This window comes from Felis catus, chromosome C2 (assembly GCF_018350175.1).
Source record: "Felis catus isolate Fca126 chromosome C2, F.catus_Fca126_mat1.0, whole genome shotgun sequence".
Classification (NCBI taxonomy): Eukaryota; Metazoa; Chordata; class Mammalia; order Carnivora; family Felidae; genus Felis; species Felis catus.
The window spans coordinates 96,578,836-96,597,166 of NC_058376.1; the positions used below are offsets into that span (position 1 = coordinate 96,578,836).

General features: G+C 40.4%; 1 protein-coding gene across 9 annotated transcripts in view; it reads left to right on the forward strand.

Moving 5' to 3' along the window:
- MECOM (MDS1 and EVI1 complex locus) overlaps positions 1–18,331 on the forward strand; it is a 561,175-nt gene that overhangs the window by 481,482 nt on the left and 61,362 nt on the right. Inside the window, exon 1 of one of the 9 annotated variants that reach the window (XM_019810461.3) lies at positions 15,912–16,923. The exons of 6 other annotated variants lie outside the window; for them this stretch is intronic. The gene's annotated coding sequence lies outside the window, so the exon portion shown is untranslated. Of the gene's footprint in view, positions 1–15,911; positions 16,924–16,976; positions 17,164–17,185; positions 17,413–18,331 lie in introns of those variants that run through there. 2 more of the 9 variants (XM_045037297.1, XM_045037298.1) reach the window with 2 other exon arrangements.

Genomic DNA, 18,331 nt, shown 5'->3' on the forward strand with positions numbered 1-18,331 from the left:
TGTATTTAGGCATTATGCTTACAATTTAGAAGTGATTTGTGATTTTTGTTATTGTTATTATTACTATTGCAAACTGGTTGACTGTGGAGAAACCGTGTCTTCGGTTGTTGAAGAAAATGCAAAGACCCACTCTGTGAAATAAAATGTTTCTGGTTTGTCTACAAAGCATTATGCCTGGATATGTACCTTGAGTATGTTATCAGTTATTCTTAGGTTAATAAAAAATTACTCTGGAAATTTCATAAGCTTATCCATTGCTTTTAGATTTTATCAGAACAATTACTTTTCAATGTTCCTTTGATTTATGTAACAGATTCACCCAGCATAGAGTATAAATCTGTCTGGTATGTTAGAATCCATCAGGAAAATTAATCTCTTTGTTTAGAACACACACATGGATATACACATGCTTAAGCTACTACAATCCTTCATTTTAGAACATATGGGGATGATTTTATATACCTGAAGAAAATAGGATGCTGAGTTTTATCAAAGCAATTAAGCAAACATTGAAAATACATTTAGCCTGAGCTCAGCACACAGTAAAATCCCCAGGAATATTCTTTTCCACTTTTGCCCAGCCTCTGGGCACTTTTGCCCAGCTTCTGAGTGCACGTCTTACCTCTCTTAGAAAGCTTCTCCTGCCATGCCAGCCCTCACACATCTCCCTCCTGTCTGAATCTCTGCAGCACTTATCATTTGAGCCACATAATTTAGTACTTAATGACTTACAGTCTTGTGCTATTTGGTGTTCTTTCAAGTAGCTTATTCTTGTCTCTCTAAATAGATTGCATGGGCTGTAACGGCAGCGACTATGGTTTATATTAATTTTTTATTCCCTCTGTCTTCTAAACCTTATCCTGCAGCATAGTTAGTTTGGTTGTTTACAACCGGTGAATCAAGAGCCAAGGCATCAGAGAAAGTGGTGCGTGATTGAGGAAATATTCCAGAGCCATTGCAAAACCCAAGAGTCTGTGCCAAATGTGCGTGTGGACATGTATGTACATGTGATTGTATGTATGCACACAGAAATTAGAAAACGAATTTCAAATTACACATAGACCTTCGAACTTGTAGGTTGTCTGTGATATCGTGCCACATTCAAAAAAGGGAGTTCTAGAAAAATTATGGATAGTATAACTCTATTTTGGCAAAAACAACACATACACATATATATTCTTTGTTTTGTGTGAGCAAAGAATACCACAAGAAATTTTACTTGTCATGCCCTTTCATGGTTTTGTATCATTAGTGACTAATTTAAGAGGAAGAGACATCTCTTGGAAAGGATAACGTGTTATCCCTACTATGCTCTCTGTCACATTTAATATGGTTTGGTCGGTACTTATGCCAACCTGGCAATCTCTCTGGGAACCTGTGGGAATGGCAGCCAACGGCCACTTTATCAGAAGTGGCTGTGGCTCCTAGGAATGGTCCTGCTACGACAAGCAAGGGGCAAGGTTCTAGTCCATGGCAGGGGTGGAACGGGAAAGAAACAAATCGCTAGTTTATTTTTCATTGATGCATTTGGCACTGATAAGGTTGTATTGTCTTGTGGCTTTGGACTGGAGTTGGGCTAATTCCTGGTAAACAGTTTAGCAAGGCACTTCTTTGTTCAAAGATCAGCATCTTAGTCATTTTATAAACAACAACAAAAATCAGTCTGAATTTGCAGAGTAACTAACCTTCATTTGGTACATGCCTTCAAATCATGATCGGCTATGTGATTGGCCCTGAACCAGGAAACGAATCTTTCGGAAGTTGTGTTGTCATAATGTCATCACTCTGAAACTTGTAATGACTGCGTTTTCCTATTTTCAATCCAGTATGGCCTAAATTCCAACTGTCTTTGGAAAGCGTTCCGTAACTTGGCCTTATCAAGTCTTAGTCAATAATGCATCTCAACTTTATGGCTCCTGGGATGTCCTAATGACTATACTGAGCAACGGTTCATGAGCAGAAATGAAGGCAAGTATTTGTTAGATGGGAGTGTGAAAGCACCCCTTTGGAACGACAGCAGACTGCGGCTAAATGCAGGCTAAGGAGTGCTCTTTCATGGGCCTTAACTCCCTGAAGATCTGAAGAGGTCAGGCCATTGAATTCTCCATATCCACCAAAGAGCTTCCACTGGTGTATTTTGTACCTATTCCTCCATCGTAAATTACCCCAATATTTAGTGGCTAAAGACAAAAATAAACGTTCATTATTTTCAGTTTCCATGGTTTAGGAATTCAGGAGCCACTTGGCTAGCTGGGTGGTTCTGGCCCATGGTCCCATTAGGTTACAGTTAAGGTGGTGGCTCAGTCACCTGAATATTTCACCGGCATTGGAGATCCACTTCTGACACCCACTCACTCACCTATGTGGACCCAGCCAACAGAACAAACTTACACACCCCAAATTGAACTACCTCTACTGTGATCCTCTGGATTCACACCGACTTCCTACTCTGCGTATCCTCTTTCCTTTCCCTTGAATATTTCCTGTCCCATCCGCCACCCCACCCCACCGCACATTTTGAACAACTGCATCTTTTAATAGCTTACTTCAAATAATGACTAAACTGTACTTCAAACTAAAGTTCTGTTCGCGGTTTATTTTTATTTTATTTTTATTTTTTATATGATATTTATTGTCAAATTAGTTTCCATACAACACCCAGTGCTCATCCCAAAAGATGCCCTCTTCAATGCCCATCACCTACCCTCCCCTCCCTCCCACCCCCATCAACCCTCAGTTTGTTCTCAATTTTTTTTAAATTTTTTTTAACGTTTTTATTTATTTTTGAGACAGAGAGAGACAGAATATGAACAGGGGAGGGGCAGAGAGAGAGGGAGACACAGAATCGGAAGCAGGCTCCAGGCTCTGAGCCATCAGCCCAGAGCCCGACGCGGGGCTCGAACTCACGGACCGTGAGATCGTGACCTGAGCCGAAGTCGGACGCTTAACTAACTGAGCCACCCAGGCGCCCCAATTTGTTCTCAATTTTTAAGAGTCTCTTATGCTTTGGCTCTCTCTCCCACTCTAACCTCTTTTTTTTCTTTTTTTTTCCTTCCCCTCCCCCATGGGTTCACGGTTTATTTTAAAAACATGTATCACTTCCAGGAAAACCATAAAGACTCCTCTTTCTCTTCATGTGCTTTCTTCTACCTATCTCCAAGATATTCCTATCTTAAAAAAGATTTCTCCTCACTAGCATTGGGGCTTCTAGCTTAGCTGTTAACGAATTTGCATTTCTATCACTTCTTTTGGTTATTCTTCTCTGGTGCTCTATGTTTCCATTTCTATTTCTCAGAAACAACCTTTGCCTGAGGGACAACAAATAAATTAGGAGAAAAAAAAAGTTTATTTGTCTTCTAATGTGAGGATGTCTATGCAAAAAACTAACCATAGAGGGCATTTATGTAGAAGGTAACAACTATTTTTTAGAGTTAGAACTCCTTTTAATGATCACTAATGCTTATTAGGTGCTTATGTGCTAGGTACTGACCTAAGTGCTATGTGGGGATTGTTTTATTTAATCCTCTCAAGAGAGGATACAACAATACTATGAGATACTATCATTATCCTCATTTACAGATGAGGAAACTGAGGTGATAGGTAACTTGGCACATGTCACTTGCCTAGCATATAGTGAAGCTGTGATTTAAATCCAGACTGTCACACTCTAGAGTCTGAGCTTTTAATCATTACACTATTTTTTTCCTCTTTATGAGTCTCTGCTATGTACCAGGCATTATACTAAGTTCTTTAATTTTTTTTAATGTTTATTTCAGTTTTGGGAGACAGAGTCAGTGCACGAGAGGAGGAGGGGCAGAGAGAGAGAGAGGGAAACATAGAATCTGAAGCAGGCTCCAGGCTCTGAGCCGTCAGCACAAAGCCTGATGCAGGACTTGAACTCACGAACTGCGAGATCATGACCTGAGCTGAAGTTGGATGCTCAACCGACTGAGCCACCGGGGGGGCCCCTATACTAAGTCCTTTATATATGTTATCTTCAGTTTAATTCTGATAACCTATGATAGAAGTTTCGTTACCATAATTTTAAAGACAGCATCAAGAAGTTTAAGCAACTCTCTCAGTATCACAGAACTAGACACAGACTCCATCAACATCTCCAGCATCAGAAGTCTACAGCTTAGCCGGAACTGGGCAGAAGACTGATGTCTCATGAGTCCAGTTGATTTCATAGTTTCAGGGAGGGAACCTGTGATCTACCGAGCCAGGGGAAGAAGCTCTTCTTACTTCATTATGGCAGCTTACCACATTCAGTCCATCACCTGCCCTACTAAACGCCACGAGAGGCAGGCTGTTTGTGAAAACAGACTATTGCCACCACATCCTAGGTGTGAGTGATTTGACGGCTGGGTCACGTGAGTCGTGTAGGAACCACTGTATCACCTAGACAACAGTAAGCAAAATTTGGAGGGACAGGGAAGAATGAGAAAAGAAGCATTGCTTTCCCTTCCACAAATACTATGGGTAGAGGATACATTAATTTATTTGTCTTGATAATTTGCTTTGTCATTGGTATGAAATATTTTTCAAGACCTAAACCAAATTCAGTCAGTTTATTTTATTGAGGGCTAAAATTCTGCAGCGAGCGAGTATTTGGGAGTCAAGTGTAGTCCAAATTCCCTTGCTCAGCCCTTAAATTACCAGTGTTGATACCTGTTACCTTGGCTTTGGTTGAGCATCAGAGAAAGTGATGTACAGTATTTTCATTCAGATGTTGCAGGGTGTGAAAAATACCTATCTCTAAAACTGAGAGTTACACACTCAACACAACAAGATACTCATAATAAAAGGCATTTGATCCCTGATTCCTACCCGGGGAACAGATGATTCATGTATCCCCCTGTTCTCTTTTCTGGGTAAAAGATCATTTATTCTCTCTCTGTCTCTCTTTCTCTTCTCTCTGTCTCTTTCTCTCAATCTCCCCTTCTTCTCTCTCTTCCTCTTCCTCCTCTTTCTTTCTGTTCACAATAGTTGAACATCAGTAATTTGAGTATGTATATGTTACAATGCCACTGTACTTTCCAAGATTAAAATTTAGCAAGATATATTTATAGACTTTAAATGACTTTCTTGAAATATTTTAGAATTGACGACCAAGGAGATACACATAGGAAATGGTACACATTTATTGTGATACTTTTTTGCAGAAACAACAAAAGCCAGAAAATTAATACAAACACATTACATAGCTAAAGTACTCAGTGAATCATTGAAACTTGATTCACCCAACCATTGTTTTGAGGATGTATGAACTTTGCTGGCTACTTGCAAGAGTGGAAGTGGGGAGGAGAAATACAAAAGTGTGTAAGATGCAGTGTGATATCACACAAAAGCATGAGTTTAAAATTTAAAATTGCAGTCATTTTCATCTTACCTTCTTCCTAGGCTCATAATTTCAGTTTTCTCCATCTTCTGACTGAGTTCCATGTGTTATTTGTAAATTTATAGTCCAGATCATATGGGAATATAAATTATGTGTGAATCAGGGTGCGTATTTTTCTTTCCTCTTTAGGTATTTCCATTCACATGCTTTCTGGCATTCTCCATCCTAGTTGTAGGGCACTGCATTAGCAAGCCTGGATTTGTTTTCCAGCCAAGAACTACACACCAAAGCACAAATACCTTTGAGAATATGCATCTTGGAAGTTGACCAGTACTTAATTCTGGAGTTTATAGACAGGCTATATTAGGATTTTATTTGAAGCTGAAGAATTGACTCAACAAAATTTATAGAAAGATATTTTTAAAACCATGGCTGAAATCAATGTCCATATATTCATAATGATACTGAGATTTTATTGATACTTTAACCAACGATTAGAATATTTTGACATTTTACCTTTGGTATGTATCAAAAGATGACACCCATGCAATGGATTAAAAACCTAACATGCTTTCCTGGCACTGTAGGGTTTAATATTTTTTTTGTTTTTTTTATTGTTTAAGTGTCTGGCTATGGTCACTGATGTAATAAAATGGAATTTTAGGATTTCCAACATAGAGAAAAGATCAATGTTTCACTAAATCATTGATAAGAACTTAACATATTGATTGTTTTTGAATAATTCTGTAACGGACATATGGTAACCAGCACCTAAGGTCAGAGCTTTGGAGTGGAGCGATAATTCTAGGGCCAGAACTGCCTCACCACCCCTCCCCCAATATGGTGTATGCCTCTTTAGTTAGAAGAAAGCACTTTCAATAGATTATAAATTAATCACAGTCATTAGTGTTCTTTATAGAGAAGATTGTTTGGTCACCCCTGTGAAATGTTCTGTTCTTCAGGATGATGAGTTAATTCATCTGGAACAATGCTAGTTCATCAAGGTTTGTGGTTTATCTAAAGATCAAATTCCTGTAATTTTGTATGCCATCTGACTTAATGTCCATGTAGTTTAGTGGTCAGGCAGGCATCGGCCGGCACGCCACATGAATCCGATATCAAAAACTGGAAAAAAAGGCAAATTCTTAAATGTTTAATTCAGGCATCCTTAGTCTGAGATTGTTGACTCACTGCTTTTTTTCTCTCCTGGGGAAATGAAGATCTAGATAATGCCAAGTCTTATTAAGAAAAGCCTAAATAATGTAAAACTTTGTGTGTAAATAACCCCATGGTAAAATCCGTGCTTTAGGAGAGCTTGTAATAGAAGAGGATAGGAAAGTGTGGTTTGATTTTGAAATGAGATTAGAGACATTCCTTTGGAAGTTTCTTGTACCATACACTCAAATACAATTACAACAGTTCACAGGGCGAGGATCAATCGGCTAGAGTTTGCTGATAACCTACCTTTCTTGTGAGCTTGATAGACCTTCCAAATGCTTTCAATGTGAACGAAGTCGAGGCTTGATTTTGTCCCTATTCATCTGTTACTATTTTGTAGTAACATTTTTTGATCAAGAGGTAAAAAAAAGTCAACTGATAGAAAAATATTTCGAAGAATATTTACATGCTTTGCTGAAATGGATGCAAAATAACATAAAGCTTTATTTCCAAAATTCCTTCCCTTAGGCGTCCCAGTGGAAGGGGCAAGGGGATTTTGTACATGTTTAAATATTTTTGTTGATGCCCCATTAAACAAGTCAAAAGGTTTCTTTCCTGCAGTACTTCTTAAACTTTTAGAGTCTTAGAGCATTTACCGTGCTGATGTTCATTGTGAGGCCCCAAGAGGGAGTTACTACCTTATTTAACCACAGAACACATTCTCGGGGAAGACCTGCTAACAAGTCACTGGTTAGAAAGTGCTCACGTGAAGAGTGTTTCTGGCCATTAAACAGCCTATAGGTAAATTGGCAGATAACATATTACAAATGACCCTAAATATGATGACTGACTAGTGAATGATTTTATTTTATTTTTTAAAATTTTTTTCAACGTTTTTATTTATTTTTGGGACAGAGAGAGACAGAGCATGAACAGGGGAGGGGCAGAGAGAGAGGGAGACACAGAATTGGAAACAGGCTCCAGGCTCTGAGCCATCAGCCCAGAGCCTGACGCGGGGCTTGAACCCACGGACCGCGAGATCGTGACCTGGCTGAAGTCGGACGCTCAACCGACTGCGCCACCCAGGCGCCCCAGTGAATGATTTTAATAACAAGTACTGTAAGGGTGCCTGGATGGCTGTGTATGAGCTCGACAAATAGTACTAGTATTTCCATTGTTTCATCTCCTGAATGCTGTGACTGTAAGAAAATGTGAAGGACCCACATGAACACAGTTAAAGGACCAAGAACTTCTGCTCACATCCCTAGTTGCTAACCAGAACTAAGGACCTGTTTGGAAGGAAGAACCAGGATATGGGCCTAACAAGATAAATTTGACATCAGAGAGGAGACTGCGTTTGGAATTAGGGGCTTTATTTTCTAGCACATTAGGATCCATCAGAATCTTTATTAGTGTGTTTTTTCTTTGTTTTCTACCTTTTCTTTTCTTTTTTAGGTAAAACAAAACATTGTTATACCTTTGTTATTTCAGGAAGGCTAAGTTTTGGTCTACTGATGCCATAAAATTCAGGCCTAATATGACAAGGGCCTTCGTTAGGCCGGTGCCAGTGGGAAGATAAAGGCTCTGTAGTAACAATTTAACAGACTGACCAAGTCAGTGACTGTTTACTGGGGATAAGGGAAACGAAAGAGTCCAAGATGTTGTCCAGGGTTGGCACTCAGGTAAAGGGCAGATGGAACAGAAACAGAAATATGAGTGACAGGGAGCAGTAACGTGCTGCTTCTGGACATTAGCAGTGGCAGGAGTTTCTATCTCTAAATTCCCTAAAAGAGACTTATCAGGGCATCAGTTGATTCCCGTGGGGGTACAATGTTAAATAGTCCAGTTTTCTTGGCTATTATAGCAATTCCTCATACATCTAGGCATAATGAATTTACTCTTACAAGGGAAGTTCAAAGGTAGTTTTAGCCCATTATGAAAAGATGGGGCTCAAGATGTTAGTATGAATGAAACTTGATCCCATCTTTAAGAATTTAAGCTACAATGACCCTTAAGAAGGATTTTTGATGATTTTAATAATGAACAGTGAGCAATGATTTTAGTAATGAACACTACTGTAAGGCAAGGTAGACCTGGCTATAAACCAGAATTGAAGCAAAGATGATTTGGGGTGAATGATGAAAAAAGGTCAGACTTGGTAGGAATCAGTGGGCATAAAAAAGGGGGTCTTTGAAGGGCAGATAAGATTTCATCCAAGATAATCAAGGCAAAATGGATTATAGGCCGAGGAACAATAATGGTTAGAATAACAATTATTTTAGTAATCCCAATAATAATAATAGCTGTTTTTATTGACCATATGGTATGCACCATGCATGATTCTAAGTGATTTACTAACATCTCTTCATTTAATTGTCAAAAAATGGAATGAGTTTACACTGAATCATTAGACAACTGAAACCCATTGAAGAATTTTGAACAGAAAAGTGATTAAGAGCTGATGCTGGGGAAGATGAACAGTATTGAGCATGAACTAGTGGGAAGGTGAGCTGTGGTCAGATGATCTGTTAAGAGGTCATTGCAATAATTCAGACAACAGGTAACAGGCATCTAAGCTGGGCATCCATGGGTGGGAATGAAAAGCGAGGAAGATTCTTACACATTTTTTCAACAAACATCTACTGAATACCTCCATATGAGGTACCGTCTGAGGTACAATACCTCCAGGTGTTGTATTAGGCTCTGGGCAATAGGAGCAAATAAAATATACCCAATCCCTGCTATTCTGACACTTAAAGTCTACCAGAGGACATGGTAGAGAATAAGTTTACTGGCCTTGGTACTAAATATTGACCTAAAACTAGGCCAGATGTGTGTGTATGGGTGTGTATATGTGTGTGGATGGCTGCCTAACCTGGTTTTTAGGGATCTTAACCTCAATGACATTTTACCTCTGCCTCAGAGCTTTCCCTCTTACTGATTGGCAGAGAACGCAGTGGGTAGGACAGAACAAACTCAGCTGCAAGCCAGACAGAGACAGACATCTTCGGGGGTAGCACAGCTTGAGAGAGCAAAAACATTTTTCTTAAAATTCTTCTCTTCCATAGGTCAGGGTAAGGATTAGGGCAACTGGCATTGGAATGGAAGAAAGAGGATAGAAAAATACTTCGATTTTGCCATTCTTCAAAACACAGACTAGACTATCTTCCTCATTGTGTGTGTCTGTAAGTCTGTTCTAACCCATTATACCAACACCAATACTGTGAAGCTTATAGTATTTTGACCTGTTCCCATGAACTCAGAGCGGTTCACACTCATATTACCCGATTTATTTTCCCAACATTCCTGTTAGGCTGATATTATGAAACTCTCATGGAAACCAACTCAAAGGTTAAGTGACTTACCCAAAGGCACATAGCTAGGGGTGGAGACAGAAGTAGAGAAAGGTCTTCCAGCTCACTTTCCCCACAAAATTATGAGTCTACAACCACTAAAGCAACGGTGTTTTCATAGCCTCAGGGAAGAAGCTGACCCTCAAGTTATTGCATAATGTGCTGAATAGTGTCTCGAGAGATTGAATTAAAATTAATAAAATAATTAAAAATTAATACCTAACAGAATTGGAGTTAATTCTAAAAGCATTTAGTACATTCATTCTTTGATCCAAAGTTAGGAAGAATGAGAAATTTGGCTTTTGAAAACTAAATGTAATCATGATCCAAGTTATCATCTAAAAAAGAAAAAGCTAAAAGTAATTTTTGCTCGGTGACCTAAAAATGTTCATTGTCTCAACAGCCAGATTGATGTGTTGTATGTTTTTTGCAATTACTTATTTTTCAGTTTTTGTGAATATTTATTTGTTCAGTTTTTTTTTAATGCATCTTTTAATGCATATACGTCAGAGCATTAAACACTTCTACTTTGGGTGGATAAAGAAGAGAAAAAGAATGGTATTTCATCTCTTTTTCTCTACCAAAATTTTACTATATTTTATTAAAGTTTTTCTTTTATAACAGTGTTTTCATTTAAACTTTGTATGAATTTGTTGTTGTTGTGGTTGTTGTTGTGCTTTCGCCACAAAATAACCACTCAGCGTAATAGCTTAGGACTGAAATACATCAAAATAGCCAAACAAAAAATATTTTAAATATGGCAGTCTTAATTGGAGTTTAGGAAATAAATCTTTGAGTATAATAATTTATTCACTAGAGCTGTTGTCTCAGCAAAGTATTTCATCTTAGTTTCCAAAGGGCTGCTAGTCATTACTAAATATATTTAGAGTAAAGCAAAAAAAAAAAAAATGGAAAAAAAGAAAAGAAATTCACTTTCAGTGTGGCCAAATATACGATAAAATACTCAAATGGTAAGAAAGTCATCTGCATTTTTTAAAAGATCAGCTAGGTGATTATGCTTGTGAGTTAATTAATAAAATTGGAAGTAGGTAATGGTTCACTGGGGAAACTTTTATATCACAGTATCTCTTTTGAGGGATCCCATGCTGTAGGGACAATAACGGGGTGCTAATTCTGCACGCACACAGTGCCGTCCTACAAAGACATCGAGATTTGTAGGAAATCAACCCTCCAGCAGTCCTGGCAAGCCAGACTGACCCCAGCAAATGAAAATAATCAAAAGTAATTAGAAGCGTGCTGGACTACTCCTCGGAGAGCCGAGCGGGAGAGTAAACATGCCTGAATCCTCGAGCCACTGCAAAGGCCCATGTCTGAGCTGTTAGGTGCCCTGACCTTGTCCACATAAAGATGTGATTTATGAAGTGCAGGGCACAGCAGCAGGGCTTCTGTCTTCTCCTGGAGAACCAAATTACTGAGGTGGGGATTAACATGCTTTCAGTAGGGCCCATTTCCAGACCAAGGGAAATTTTTTATTTACATTTTTTTTACGTTTAATTTCCTTTTTTCATTTTTTTTCAACAGCCCCCCCCCCCACACCCATAGATTAAAAACAACAACAACAAAACAAAAAACAAAGTCCACCAAGAGAGACAAGAAACATCTCTCCTGAGGAGTGATGGTGTATATTTGTGACTATAGACATTCCGAGCCCTTTTTGTTTGTAAACTTACTGTGCTGGACTGTTTTGTTTGTGTCTACCTACCCAGCACCACAGAATTCACCTTCAAGTTTAGGGGGCCCATCTTGGGAAATACGCCCCTGATTAAAACATATAAACTAAAAGTAAACAAAATATTCCTTTGATTCCTTGGCTTTCTGACCTAGTTTCTCTGGCTAGATGTTATGCTTCATTACAAGGCTTACTCTTTAAGTAAAAGGATTTGGGAGAAGAACTTGTAGGTGGTCAAGAATCTGGAGGGAAAGAAGAAGGAGAGACAAATTGGGAGTTTCTGTATTGGGAAAAATATTTATAGGAAAATCAGTGGGGAGTCTCTTGAGTCCTAAAGACGTACTGACTATATTTTTTCTTATCTTAGTCTCAGTTAAGTTAGATTTTACAAAATCCTGTTCTGATGTGGAAAAGAAAGCATCGATTTTCTTTTTAAACACACGTCAATATCTATACATGAAGCTAATTTAATTAGCAAGCAGTTATTGTTCAGCCAAATGTCAATTTCTCAGATTATTTCATGCTTCTTGACGTGAACTGTATGAAACAAGATTTAACAGGATCTCCATGAATGAAACTGCACTTGAGAAATGTAAAAATGCACTTGTATGTTCTTGAAAAGCTACAAAAAAAGAGTGTTAAAACAAAAATGTCAGGCTTGAAGTTCAGTGTATATTTAGCCACCTCAAGAAACCCAAAGCTGCGGAATTAAGGGAAGTCTACTTAGGCTGAGGTTATAAAGTGCCTTCCTCTATAAACTAAAAACATAATGTCAGGGTGAATGGGAACATACTTTATTAACTTTATGGTATTGAAAACTGCCAGCAAGTTGTCTTGTTTTTAAATATTGTCCTCTGCAGAGTGTTACAGGGCTGTTTGTCCACAGGAAGCCTATTAAAAGTGGACAGTGCAGTCATTTCATCTGGCTCTGGCTGGACTGCTTTTCTTTCCTTTAATGATGTGCTGGAATGTACCATGCCCATAGGGTCTCCATTAGCAGAACTTTTACTTCTGGGACAGCCATGAAGTTGAAGGCTTAAAAGAGGCATCAGCTTACAGTCTTGTGGGAATCACTTGAATACTGAAGCACTAACTTCTTACTGCTTTAACTAATATATTGACTTATTTTAAATAAACAGTTACACAATGAAGGCAGAGCCAGTGGCCTTATTGGAAATCTTTGAGCCTTTTAAAGATTCTGCAATCCACGCAGATGGGGGAGGAAGGAAGGGGCCTGAGGAGGGTTTATGCCCTTTTCAAACCAGGAAGAAAACACATTAACCTCTCCCACCCCAGCCCTGCCATCAGCCAAAGGGGGATCTTTACAGCTCCCAGAAAATCTATCAACTCACACTCAAACCTCATATTTTCCAATGCCTTTTTCCTGGTAAACAACAATTAACAGACTGGGACAGAAAAAACAATAATTCCTTCTGGAAAAAAATGTTTTTAAAGTAGGATTCTTCTTAAACAGTGGTGATGAATCGGTCTATTTTCTGCTTTCTCCAGAGCTATACATTTGTTATAGTATGTTCTTCCATTCCATCCCCTTAATATTTAGATCATTTGTCCTGATACATGTTTGCAAATTAAAGTTGGTTTGAGATTATAGTAAAACCATTATTTTTAATAGCCCATTTCAAGGGCAGCGTTAAACACTGCAGAACACGCATGTTACTGATTACTGCTGAGCAGACAGCGGCTTTTGCAGATTAATTTGTAACTGGGAACTACTGTAAACAGATTTCACCCGAAATCCCAAGGAATAAAGGGAATTGGTGGTGGTATTTGGCTCCTTGTATTTATTTATTGTTTTAGAAACCTCCTGATGGAAAGCAAGTTAACCAGGGAGAAAAACAAGCGCTGTGCAAAAACCTTTTTTCTCCAGTGCTCCGTCTCCTCTTCTGTTTCACTTCTTACGGGAGGAGGTGGGTCAGGGTCTTCTCCTAAAGGGTTATTATGGAAATAGCAAGAGGCTCCTTTCCTGAGAAACAAGGCCCATCTAACTACTCTGGGATTTCAGGACCCTACTTTTAAACTTCAAGCTGCGTCGTCGGGGGAAGAAAAGTGGGGTGACTCTGTCTTTCCGCGAGGTTATTATATAATCAAAAAAGAGAGGGGGCGGGGTGTGAGGGAGGGAGAGAGCGGGAGCGCGCGAGAGCGAAGGGTGGGGGGAGCAAGAGCGAGGGAGAGATTGATATTTCGTGTTTGCCCGGGTCCTTCTGATGATTTCCTTTAGTCTTTCTCACTAGTAATTCAGCGGAGAGCAAGACTGATGATGATGATATTGATAAAATAATGATGAGGCTAAATAATCCCCCATCTCTCTAGATAAATCTTCCAAGGTTTCAGAGAGAAGGCGTTAACACTTTTGGCTCTGTTTGGAGAAGAGAATTTCCCACGTGGAACTAGTCCTAGCTCAGGCCGGTGTCCGCGGTTCTGGACTGCAGGCTGCCCTCGGCCAGAAGCTCGGGAAGTGCGGGCCGGCGTGCTGGGCGCAGGGCAAAGCCGGAGGCCGGCGCCGGGCGGAAGGCAGGGGTTCACCTGGGTGGTTGAAGCCGCAGCCGCAGCGCCTTAGTTCGGGGTGCAACGCCATCTACCGGCCTCAGCCACATCTGCAAGTACCCAGACCTTGAAAGTCGCCCCGCCTCCCCCACCCGAACCCAATATAAGGGAAAAAACTCCGAGGCCCTTTCCACGAAATCCTAATTTAGCCAGAACCTGCCACTGATTCTACCCGACCTTTTGTTTATCCACCGACATTTCCTCCTTTTCAGAGCCGCTTTGTAAAGGGCAAGGTGGCGGGGGCCGCGGGGCTGGGGCGGGGGATTGGGGCGCTCAGCTCTCAGACCCCCTGATCAGGCCGCACTGTCTGAAGCAATCGGTTCCCCAGATTACTTGTATTTAATACACAATGCATCATAAAACAAATCCCTCATCCTGACAGGAAGAAAATAGAACAGCTCATAGCTCGAGCCGGTCCAATTTATGGCTAAATTAAAAAAAAAAAAAAAAAAAAAAAAGGGCTCCGACAATGGGCAAGTTGAGGAAGGGCAGGAAATCAATGGCAGCAAACCGGGGGCTCTTAAAGGTTCTCAAGCGCCGAACTCTATGGGAATATCTGACCGGGTTTTAGGTTATTTACAAAGGATTTTTCCTGTCCTACCTACCACTGCTGTGCGATTTTTCCTCAAACAATGGCCATTATCTGAAATAACAGTTCAATGTCACAGATAACAGGCCACCGAAACGAATTAGTCACCACCTCTTGTCATTTTCTCTCTCCCACATCCCTCCCTTTTGTTACTATTTTTGTTTTTTAAATCAGCATTTTGGGGAAATATACATCTACTAGATTTACACGTCTATTTGCACTTGGAGAAAACAAAAAGGGGACTTGGCGTCGTCCCTGTTCGCTGATAAAGTTCAACATAAGCACGTTTTCCATAGCCTTTCCCTCCGCCCCTCCCCCTCAAGGGTCCCTCGACCGGCTTACTTTGCTTAACTTTCCATTGTTGAGTTGAGAAGTTGGATTTGTTCATTTGTTTTTATGAATGGAGTTTTGTGATAAAAAAAATTATTTCCATTTAACCGTTGGGTTTTACTAAAATTTCAAAGGTTGGCTATAGGTAAATCCGTAGACTCTTTTATTTTGTCACGCATTCCTATATTCCTTCTTCCGGTGCTGTTTCTGAAATGTTTTGATGAAAAGTGACCATTTATATTAGAAAGTTATTAATCACCGTACAGTACTGATCCCCCAAAGCAGTATTTACAATGTTAAAACTTTAAAAATAACCTGAGTTGTCAAACTGCTTAATTCCACTTTTGGTCGTTAATGGTGTTTTAATTAACGTATTACAGAATATGGCAAAAACTCACCAGACAATTGTCAATCTCTCCAAGACCTTAATACGCTATTTGGGCAGGTTATCGGCAAAACATGTTTCAGATTTTGAAATTACTTCTTTTAAGACAAACATGATTTGAAAAAGTAGCATGCTCTTCAGCTGACCTAACTATAATAATAGAGAACAGAGCATGAATTTCAATAATAATCATTTAAAAAGATGCTTAGCAGAAAACTGGAAATGGACATGTCAACTTTCACTGTTAGGCTGTTGTTTTCTGAGAATTTCTAAACTAATTATGAGGTTTAGCATGAGCCAGTGTCTCTTCACCCTAAACCCCATTCTCATTCTCGCCCCCTCCAGCGCCCCACCCCCAGGCTTGGTGCACACACCCTCACACCCCCCAAAGCACTTCTCCACCGGATCACTCCCATCCCCCACCTCCAACACACACACACACACACACACACACACACACACACACACTTACACTTGTGCTTTCAGGACACCTAAACAGAGGATATTTCCCTAGGGAAAGAAATCCTGTCTGGCGAGATCTCCCCATTGGTTGTTTACCCGGAGAAATCTACATGCTTAAGGGGGATGGTGTATCCATAATCAGTCTGTCCCTATAGGACTTGGGTCTTGGCGACCTTTTTGTGACCTCTCCCGCCAGAGGAGGCTGCTGTCACTTTAAAAATTTACTGAAAGAGGAGCCCCGTCTGGCTTCCGACACTCTGGGCGGCGGGAGATAGCTCCCTTTCTCCCTCGCCCCGGGTTCTTTCTGGATGGCCGAGCAGATCTTCTTTAAAGAGACAGTTCATGAAATAGAAACCCGGCGGCTGCGCTTGGAGTTGCGAAAGGGGACGATCCCGTGAGGGTCTAGGACTGGGGAAGGCGCTACGGAGGATCTGAAAGGGGGCTAGAGCTCCCCTCGCCTCCCCAGGCCCCCCACCTTTTCAAACTCTGCCCCTCCTGCCTGTCCCCCCCCCACCCCCCCCCTGGAACTGGGAGAGAGAAGTGGAAGAAGTTTTAGTGGGTTTCAGATAACTTTCATTACACATCGGGCTGATAAGAGCAAGAGAAAGTGAGAAAAGAGGGAGGTGATGTGAACCAGAAGGAATAGCTCCGAGCTCATTTAGGAAGGGGGAAAAAAAAGCCAAAACACACCAAACCCGGGTCACCCAGACGAAAGGAGACTTCATTTCTGGTCTTAAAAATACACTGTTGGCGGACAATAAATCTGAAACGCGTGGTCCTGGCGAGCAGATCCTAGAAACGGACAAAGTTATCAGAGACCTATTCGGAAATCGAGACGCGAGGCTTTCTTTTTTCCTTTTTCTTTCTTTTCTTTTTTTTTCTTTTTTCTTTTTTCTTTTTTTTTTTTTAAACATCCCGAAATGTGGTTCGGGATCGTTTGAAAGGATTTTCGTGCAGGAAAGCTGGGGGCTGCTGATTATTTTATTTTGTTTGTTTTAATTCTTCTGTGATTGCCTTTTATTGCTGAGTTGAGGCCATAGAAATCTTAAGGTAAGAGAACGCACTTAAAAAAAAAAGTCTTGGCGATGTGCATAGTTTGTAACTTCGGACACTTTTCTGCCTTGGCACCCCTTCTCCGGGGCACCCCCCGCCCCCCCAGCCTTCTTTTCCTACTTGCCCGCAGTCTCGCGGAGCCCTGCTGCTTATCTACGTTGCCGGGACTGGCGATTTCCTTGTTCCTCCTGACGGTGCGGTCTGGACGCGTCTCCGGGGTGGGTCGTCCGGCCTTCGGTGGGTCTCTCTCCCGGCTGTCGGCCTTTTTCCCCTCTCGCTCGTCTCCTACTTCCCCTCCCTCCGTGTGTCTGTCCGTCGGTATCAGGGACGCAGAAGGTGGGGTTGCCAAAATCTGAATTCCTGGCACCGGCCACGCGACTTTGGAGCCGCTTTCGGCCGAGTTCCACCTTGCCAAGTAACAGCTTTGCTGTCCAACATCGTGTGCTGCTTCGCGAGAAAGTCACATTCGGACCCTTTGGCTAGAATGTAGGGATTTTTTTTTCTTTCCTTTTGCTGTTGGTTTTTGAAAGGGCCTTTCTCTAAAGTCCACCTAAAGGGAATTCTTTTTTTTTTTTTTTTAAAGCTATCTTTGGAACTTGACAGCCTTTAAAAACACAGGAGTGTGTTAGATGAAATGACAGAAGATGTGTTGTTACTTTATTTTATTCGAGATTTCCGAGACGATTAAGACATTTGGGAGACAAATGCAGTTCTGCTAGCAAATCAAAAGTGAATAATTCACCCAGGGGGGGAAACGTTTCTGGAGAAAGTTCAGCTTTTGTCTTGGGGCAAGAATATTGAGAGTAAGAAAGTTAATATGTTGATGAAATATTTGAATAATCATGTAACATATATGTAAAAAGACATTCTTTGGGAATGAACCTGTTTTTAAATTAATTTCACTGTTGACAGTGGCAATGGCAATAATGTTAACACGGAATAAAATTACACCTAGAATTTTTATGTGCAGTATATGCAATACTTAACTCCCTGCCCCCCGCAAAAGGGAATGCTGGAAAGCTAAGGGGATAGATGATGCTTGACTTTGAAATTAACAAGTTTTCCACCTCTTTCTGCAAATATGAAATGGAACTGGTGTTGCATTTCACTGACTTCACTCTATTTCCTTCATTAAATATTTCTCTCCTGTGTCAGTAGAACTGCCTTTTTGTTTTTGCTAGTCAAGAAAACAAATACCAGAAACCAAACAAGCCAAAAAAAACTAAAAAAACAAAAACACCAACTTTTTACTATTTTAAAATGTGTATTGCTATTGTTATTTATGCTTCTCGTAGACATCTGGGAGGGGGATCTCAAGTTGCCATTTGAGTTACTCAGCGTTGAGAGTTGAAGAAAACGAGTTAAAGTTTGTAATTTAAAAAATAAGAGATTGTTAAAATCTGTC